Below are 9,203 nucleotides of genomic sequence, written 5' to 3'. Positions count from 1 at the left end.
AAAAGCTATGTTTGAATGTGTTTGACTTTCATTTGTCTCAATTATCTTTGTTGAATGCATTTGACTTTCATTAAATTCAAAACGTTTGTTTGAATGTGTTTGACTTTCATTAGACTCAATTAGCTTTGTTGAATGCATTTGACTTTCATTTAATTCAAAAAGCTTTGTTTGAATGTGTTTGATTTTTATTTGACTCAATTATGTTTGTTAAATGAATTTGACTTTCATTTGATTTAAAAAGCTTTGTTTGAATGTATTTGACTTTCATTTGAGACAATTAGCTTTGTTGCATGCATTTAACTTTCATTTGATTCAAAAAGTTTTGTTTGAATGTGTTTAACTTTCATTCGACTCAATTATCTTTATTGAATGCATTTGACTTTCATTTGATTCAAAAAGCTTTGTTTGATATGTTTGACTTTCATTTGAGTCAAAAAACTTTGTTGAATGCATTTAATATTCATTTGACTCAAAAGGCTTTATTTGAATGTGTTTAGCTTTCATTTGACTCAATTATCTTTGTTGAATGAATTTTACTTTCATTTTGTTCAAAAAGCTATGTTTGAATGTGTTTGACTTTCAATTAACTCAATTTGCTTTGTTGAATGCATTTGACTTTCATTTGATTCAAAAAGCTTTGTTGGAATGTGTTTGACTTTCATTTGACTTAATTAGCTTTGTTGAATGCGTTTGACTTTTATTTGATTCTAAAAGCTTTGTTTGAATGTGTTTGACTTTTATTTAACTTAATTAGCTTTGTCGAATGCATTTGACTTTCATTTGGTTCAAAAAGCTTTGCTTTAATGTGTTTGACATTCATTTGATTCAATAAACGTTATTTGAATGTGTTTGACTGTCATTTGACTCAATTAGCATTGTTGAATTCATTTGATTTTCATTTGATTCAAAATGCTTTTTTTAAATGTGTTTGACCTTCATTTAACTCAATTAGCTTTGTAGAATTCATTTGACTTCCATTTGACTCAATTAGCTTTGTATGAATGTGTTTGACTTTCATTTGACTCAATTAGCTTTGTTAATTGCATTTCACTTTCATTTAACTCAAAAAGCTTTGTTTGAATGTGTTTTACTCTCATTTCACTCAATTAGATTTGTTGAATGCATTTTACTTTCATTTGATTCAAAAAGCTTTTTATGTATGTGTTTGACTTTCATTTGACTCAATTATCTTCGTTGAATGCATTTGACTTTCACTTGATTTTAAAAGCTTTATTTGAATGTGTTTACATTTGCTTAGGCAGTTACAATTAAATATATTTGACATGACTCAAGCATTTATAAGTTCATTAGAAAGACCATGTAGAAAATGGGAACGCTTCTTACCATTTTGCCCGAAAATGCTTGATTTTGGTTCTATAAGATCTTAAAACCTTATGAAATCCTTTTTCTTTGTGATTATTTTGTTATGAAGTTATAAATACATATATTTGACATGAATCAAGCCTTTTCATGTTCATTAGAAAGAGTACGTTGAAAATGGGAATGCTTCTTCCCATTTTGCTCGAATTTGCTTGATTTCGGTTCTACAAGACCTTAAAACTTTATAACTTGCGTTTTTATTTTTATTTTTATTTCTATGCTTCAGTTATAAATACATATATTAGACATGATTCAAGCATTTATAAGTTCATTAGAAAGAGCATGTAGAAAATGGGGATGCTTCTTACTATTTTGCCCGAATATGCTTGATTTTGGTTCTAGAAGACCTTAAATCCTTATAACATGCTTTTTTGTGATTTCTTTTCTTAGGAATTTATAAATACATGTATTAGACATGACTCAAGCCTTTTCAAGTTCATTAGAAAGAGCATGTAGAAAATGGGAATGCTTCTTCCCATTTTGGCCAAATTTGCTTGATTTTGGCTCTACAAGACCATAAAACCTTATAAGATGCTTTATTTTTGTGAAGTATTTTCTTAGGAAGTTATAAATACATAAATTTGACATGGATCAAGCCTTTTCAATTTAATTAGAAAGAGCATGTAAAAAATGGGAACGCTTCTCATTTCGCCCGAATTTGCTTGATTTCGGTTCTACCAGACCTTAAAACCTTATAACTTGCTTTTTCTTAGTTATTTCTATGCTTGGGCAGTTACAAATACAAATATTTGACATGATTCAAGCCTTTATAAGTTCATTAGAAACAGCATGTAGAAAATGGGAACGCTTCTTCCCATTTGTGCCGAATTTGCTTGATTTTGGTTCTACAAGACCTTAAAACCTTATAACATGCTTTGTTTATGTGATTTATTTTATTAGGAAGTTATAAATACATATATTTGACAAGAATCAAGCCTTTTCAAATTCATTAGAAAGAGCATGTAGAAAATGGGAATGATTCTTCCCATTTTGCCCGAATTTGCTTGATTTCGGTTCTACTAGACCTTAAAACTTTATAACTTGCTTTGTCTTAGTGATTTCTATGCTAAGGCAGTTACTAATAGATATATTTGACATGATTCAAGCCTTTATTAGTTCATCAGAAAGAGTATCTACAAAATGGGAACGCTTTTTACCATTTGGGCCGAATTTGGTTGATTTTGGTTCTACAAGACCTTAAAACCTTATAACATCCTTTGTTTTTGTGATTTATTTTGTTAGGAAGTTATAATTACATATATTTGACATGAATCAAGCCTTTTCAAGTTCATCAGAAAGAGCATGTAAAAAGTGGGTGCTTCTTCCTATTTTGCTCGAATTTGCTTGATTTCGGTTATACCAGTCCTTAAAACCTTATAACTTGCTTTGTTTTTGTTATTTCTATAATTAGGAATTATAAATACATATATTTAACATTATTCAAGTTTTTTTTAGTTCATTAGAAAGAGCATATAGAAAATGGGAATGTTTCTTACTATTTTGCCCGAATTTGCTTGATTTTTGTTCTAGATGACCATAATTAAAACCTTATAACTTGGTTGGTTTTTGTGATTTCTTTTGTTAGACAGTTATAAATACATATATTTGACATAAATCAAGCCTTTTCAAGTTTATTAGAAAAGATCATGTTGAAAATATGGACGCTTTTTCCCATTTTGCCCGAATTTCTTGATTTTGGTTCTACAACTCCTTAAAACCTTATAACTTTCTTTGTTTTAGTGATTTATATGCTTAGAAAATTATAAATACATATATTTTATGTGATTCAAGAATTTATAAGTTCATTAGAAAGAGCATGTAGAACATGGAAAGACTTCTGACTATTTTGCCCGAATTTGCTTAATTTTGGTTCTACAAGACCTTAAAACCTTATAACTTGCTTTGTTTTTGTGATTTATTTTGGTAGGTAGTTATAAATACATATATTTGAAATGAATCAAGCCTTTTCAAGTTTATTAAAAAGAGCATGTAGAAAAAGGGAATGCTTCTTACTATTTTGCCCGAATTTGCTTGATTTCAGTTCTACAAGACCGTAAAACCTTATGACTTGCTTTGTTTTTGTGATTTATATGCTTTTGAATTTATAAATACATATATTTCACATGATTCAAACAATTATAAGTTCATTAGAAAGAGCATGTAGAATTTGGGAATGCTTCTTACTATTTTTCCCGAATTTGCTTGATTTTGGTTCTACAAGACCTTAAAACCTCATAATTTGCTTTGTTTTTATGATTTATTTTCTTATGGAGTTATAAATACATATATTTGACAGGATCCAAACATTTATAATTTCATTAGAAAGAGCATGTAGAAAATGGGAACGTTTCTTCCCATTTTGCCCGAATTTCCTTGATTTTGGTTCTACTCGACCTTAGAACCTTATAACTTGCATTTGATTTGTTATTTATTTGCTTAGGCAGTTATAAATATGTATATTTGACATGATTCAAGATTTTATAATTTCATTAGAAAGAGCATGTAGAAAATGGGAGTGCTTCTTACTATTTTGCCCGAATTTGCTTAATTTTGGTTCTACAAGACCTTAAAACCTTATGAATTGCTATGTTTTTGTGATTTCTTTTGTGAGGCATTTTTGAATACATATATTTGACATGACTCAAGACTTTTCAAGTTCATTAGAAAGAGCATGTAGAAAATGGGAATGCTTCTTCCCATTTTGGCCGAATTTGCTTGATTTTGGCTCTACAAGACCTTAAAACCTTATAACATGCTTTACTTTTGTGATTTATTTTCTTAGGAAGTTATAAATGCATATATTTGACATGAATCAAGCCTTTTCAAGTTCATTAGAAAGAGCATGTAGAAAATTGGAACGCTTCTTCCCATTTTGCCCAAATTTGCTTGATTTCGGTTCTACCACACAATTAATCCTTATAACTTGCTTTGTCATAGTGATTTCTATGATTAGGAAGTTAAAAATACATAAATTTGACATGATTCAAGCCTTTATAAGTGCATTAGAAAGAGCATGTAGAAAATGGGAACGCTTCTTCCCATTTGGGCCGAATTTGCTTGAATTTGGTTCTACAAAAGCTAAAAACCTTATAACATGCTTTGTTTTTGTGATTTGTTTTCTTATCATGTTATAAATAGATATATTTGAGATGAATATAGACTTTTCAAGATCATTAGAAAGAGCATGTAGAAAATGGGAACGCTTCTTCCCATTTTGCCCGTATTTGCTTGATTTCGGTTCTACTAGACCTTAAAACCTTATAACTTGCTTTGTCTTAGTGATTTCTATGCTTAGGCAGTTACTAATACATATATTTGACATGATTCAAGCCTTTATAAGTTCATTAGAAAGAGCATGTAGAAAATGGGAACGCTTCTTCCTATTTGGGCCGAATTTGGTGGATTTTGGTTCTACAAGACCTTAAAACCTTAGAACTGATGAGTGGCATTTATGCTACGGTTTAGTGCTCCTTTTTTGGGGTTTTTCCTCCCACTTGTAGCTTGTTTGCCCCTTTTCCCCCCCTCGTTGTTTTCCTTTTCTTTGTTTGCTTTTCTCGTGTTTTCTTTCTTTCGTTCCCTTTTCTTGTCTCTTCTAGCTTTTTCTTTTGTTTTGTAGGACTTTGGCCCTTCCGGATGAACCATTGAAGGCTTGGCTAGACTTGGATGGAGGATGATGTTGATCAAAGATGGAAGATAGGCAGAGTAGGGGAGCCGCGGGCGCGGAGCCTAATGCCGCGGGCGCGGGGACCTGAGTAGGGCAACTTCACAATCTTTCAGTATATGTCGCGCCGCGCCTCAGGAGAGGGCTCTCCTCCCTAAGCCGCGGGCGCGGCTATTCGAGCTGACTTGACACCTGTTGCTGTGTCGCGGCCTCTCCTTGGAAGGAGATGCCATCTCCTTGGAGCCGCGGGCGCGGGTTCCCATGCCGCAGGCGCGGCTGTCTAGGTTTAACACCCCCGTAACCCACGATGTAGAGGGCGCGGCTGCAAGCTAGAGGGCTCTCCAAGGCTTAATATTTCCGTCTTTTATGCTTCATATATATAGCCATCTATTCAAGTTTGTATTATCATCTATCATTACTTAGAAACATTTTAGCCCTAATCTAGTGAGAGAAACTTCATTAGTAGAGAGAGAAAGTGTGGATTTTCATTGATGAACTTGGATATTGAAGAAGGAGCTTGATTGAATCTTTGTAAATCTTCATCTTCAATTAATGAGCAATCTCTTACTCTCTTTCTTTACTTTTGTATTTAGTTTTATTTGCTTATTTTGATTTTTCCTTCATTGCTTATTGATCATGTTGATGCTTATTGATTTGATGATTGATATTGTTTTCAATATGATTTGTGAGTAGTCACCTAGCCAAGGGTGTGGGGATGGTGTAGTTGTTGATTGATTCATGCTTACGATGTTGGGGGTTTTGTTAATGGTGATTAAAGTCTTTGTATGTTTGATATTCTTTAATCTTCTTGCAAGTGCACATTGCTAGTTGATTAAAGGTTAATCTTTGCTAACAAGAAACGGAAGTTGACTTAGTTAAGGTTCATTGTTATCGATAGTTCTTTGATTGCACCTTCTAATATATGGTTCTAGTGTGGAGACATGGAGGCTATGTTAGGAGAAATTGATTAACCCCAGAAGGCGGTTAGATTGAGCTTTAATTTGATATTCTTGCATGCTTAGTTTACCATTGCTTTGCTTCCGTGTTATTGCATGATCAATTGGCAACTACATCTACCTACTTCCCTTGGTGCTTAGTTATATTGATTTTTAATCATTCTTAATCTCTAGTTTAATTTCTTAGCTTTTCACACTTCTCGTTCCGAGGTAGCTTAAGTATTAAGTATTGAATGTGGTGTTTATGCATGTCTCCTTGTGGTTCGACCCCTATGCTTGCCTTATACTTGTATTAGGTTTGTTTAGGTGTATAAATTATATTTGATCTAGGGATAGACAATTGACGAAACGTTTAATCCTTTGTCAAATTGGCACCGTTGCCGGGGAGACGGCTTCCATTGCTTTTTCATTACTTTATTTGAGACTATCTCATTTCTTTTTTGTTAGTATTTGTTACTACTTATTACTTGTCAGTGCTTACGTTCTCCTTAGCTTTGTTGTATGAACAGAGGACGAACTCGCTCAAGGTCTTTGATTCCCATTGATCCGGAGCTAGAAAGATCTTTGTCCTTACTTCGAAGAGAAGCGAGAGCGAGGAGTAGAAATTCTCACACCCCAACGAAAGAAGGAGTAAGAGAATTGGAAGATACTCCACCATCTTCACCCTCAAGTGAAGACTTTGATAGCCCTAATTCGCCATCAAGTCCGGAAATCAACCCCTTTTCAATCTTTAAGTCCTAAAGTGAAGAAGAAATGGGAGAGAATACACCTTTGAGTCGTCTTGGGGCTCCCGAAGCCTTTAGAGCCCAAAGTGGGATCCTAACCCCTACCACTCAAGCCAACAATTTCGAAATCAAGCCCAATTTGATTGCTTTAATAGAGAGGAAACAATTCTCGGGTGGAAAATTTGAGAGCCCTCATAAGCATTTGAAAGAATTTGAGAAGTATTGTGACACGATCAAAGCCAACGGAGTGACTCAAGAGTATATCCGCCTTAAGATGTTTCCATTTTCTTTAATTGGGAGAGGTTTAGAATGGCTAGAGAAGGAGGTGCCCCCTAATTCTCTCACAACTTGGTACCAAGTGACTACGGCTTTCTTGAGGAGATTTTATAACCATAGGAAGACCGCCGAGGCTCGACCTTTAATTCAAGGTTTTCGCCAAAAGAGTGGTGAGACTCTAAGTGCGGCATAGGACCGGTACAAAGAGCTTCAACGTCAATGCCCACATCATGGGATACCCAAGTATCAACTCATCACACTTTCTACGGAGGTCTCTAGCCTCAAGGGAAAACAAGCCTAGATGCCGCCGCCGGCAGTCCAATCATGAACAAGGGAGAGGATGAAGTGGAATGCATCATAGAGGAGGCCGCAAAGCATTATGATGATTGGTACGAAGGAGAAAGGGAGGCCACTTCTAGCAAAGGTGTCTATGCATTGGAGCAAGCCAACACAATCAACAACCTTTCTTCCCAAATCTTTAAGATGGCCAAGCAAATGGACGAAATGATGAAAGAAAGGTCCAACCCTCATGGTAATACCTCCCCTTCAACCAAGGGAGGCAATGGTATGGCCACTTCTTCCCCCTCTTCTTATAATAAAATGCCTCAAGGATGCATGTTTTGCTCAAATTGTGAAACCTATGATCATGATACCTCCCATTGTGTGTATGCTTGTGAAGTTCAACCCCCTCCCTATGAACATGATGATAATGTAGAAGATGTCAATGCTATGAATTTTGCTCCTAGAATGGAAAATTTAGGGAATTTGAGGCCAAACTCCAATCAAATGGGGAATTGGAATCAATGTGGAAACCGTGGTTGGAACCAAAGTGGTGGTGGTTATGGTAACCAATACCATGGTGGGGGAGGCCCTTCCAATTTCAATGGAAGAGGCTACTCTAACCAAAGGGGGTATGGCTACCAAAACCAACAACCCAACTCCCGATACCATGACCATCAAAATCAAAATTTTGGTGATCAAGGTAACATGGGAAACAATCGACAAAGCAATGTTCCCAACCAAGGCACCAGAGGCAATAGGGGCCAAAATGTTTCTAACTATGCCCAAACCAATAGGCCTCCGGGTTTCCATCAAGCCCAACTTCCTCCACCTCAACAACCTCTTCAAATTGAGGCCCCTCCTAATGATCCCGTGATGGCTAAGCTAGATGCCATGATGAAAATGCATGAGGAAGAAAAGAAGAGAAATGAGGAGGATAAAAAGCGAGTCAATGCTCATATGAAAATACTTGAAACCCAAATTGCCCAACTTGCTTCCAATTCCTCTTGTTCTTCTTCTTCCTCTATCCCTAGTCAAGGAGTCAACCTAAAACCTTTGTATGCCGTGACAACAAGGAGTGGAAAGGTAGTAGGGAGTGACCCCTTAGTTGAGGAGGAACCTCGAAATGAAGTAGAATTAGAGAGGGGGGATGAGAGAACCAAGGAACCTTCTAATGTTGCGAGGGAGAAAGATGTTGAGGTGCAAAAGGAAAAAGAGACCACCCCCTTGCCCCTAAATCTCCAACCTAGGAGAGGTTACCTTTTCCGCAAAGATTTGTGAGAGCTAAGCTTGATGCTCAATTTGGGAAGTTTTTGGATGTGATCAAGAATTTGCATGTTTCCCTTCCTTTTGTAGATGCTATGAAACAAATGCCCCATTACTGTAAATTTTTGAAAGATCTATTGAGTGGGAGAAGGGAGTGTGAAACAGTGAGCTTGACCGCCAATTTTAGTGCAATCCTTCCCAACAAACTTCCCGCCAAGTTGAAGGATCCGGGTAGTTTTTCCATCCCTTGTTCTATTAATGGCATTGAGTTTGACAAAGCTTTGTGTGATTTAGGAGCAAGTGTGAGCCTCATGCCCTACTCCGTCTACCAAAAGCTTAGTGTAGGAACCCTTTCCCCCACTAACATTACTCTCCAACTAGCGGATCGGTCCATTAAATTTCCCATGGGTAAGGTTGAGGACATTCCCCTTAGGGTAGGAAAGTTCACATTCCCCGTGGATTTTTATGTGCTAGAGATGGATGAGGATGAAAGGATTCCTATTATCTTGGGTAGGCCGTTTTTAGCCACCTCTAAGGCCATCATTGATGTAAAGGTGATGTGTGTCATAAATGGCACACATTTGACGAGCATTTAGGTCCTTTCTATTCTCTTTTCATAGCTTTCATTCTTAATAAGTACTTAGTTTTATGCTTTGTTGC

General features: G+C 35.8%; 1 non-coding gene across 1 annotated transcript; it reads right to left on the bottom strand.

Moving 5' to 3' along the window:
• Positions 1-7,129: 7,129 nt before the first annotated feature.
• LOC145606452 (small nucleolar RNA R71) lies at positions 7,130-7,235 on the bottom strand. Its single transcript, XR_014105321.1, has one exon. It is a non-coding gene; the product is annotated as a small nucleolar RNA R71 (small nucleolar RNA).
• Between the last annotated feature and the right edge of the window lie 1,968 nt (positions 7,236-9,203).

The sequence above is a fragment of the Chenopodium album genome, chromosome 22 (assembly GCF_948465745.1).
Source record: "Chenopodium album chromosome 22, dcCheAlbu1.1, whole genome shotgun sequence".
NCBI classification, from domain to species: domain Eukaryota; kingdom Viridiplantae; phylum Streptophyta; class Magnoliopsida; order Caryophyllales; family Amaranthaceae; genus Chenopodium; species Chenopodium album.
The sequence above is the reverse complement of the archived record's forward strand: the minus strand, read 5'-3'. Positions and strand labels throughout refer to the sequence as shown.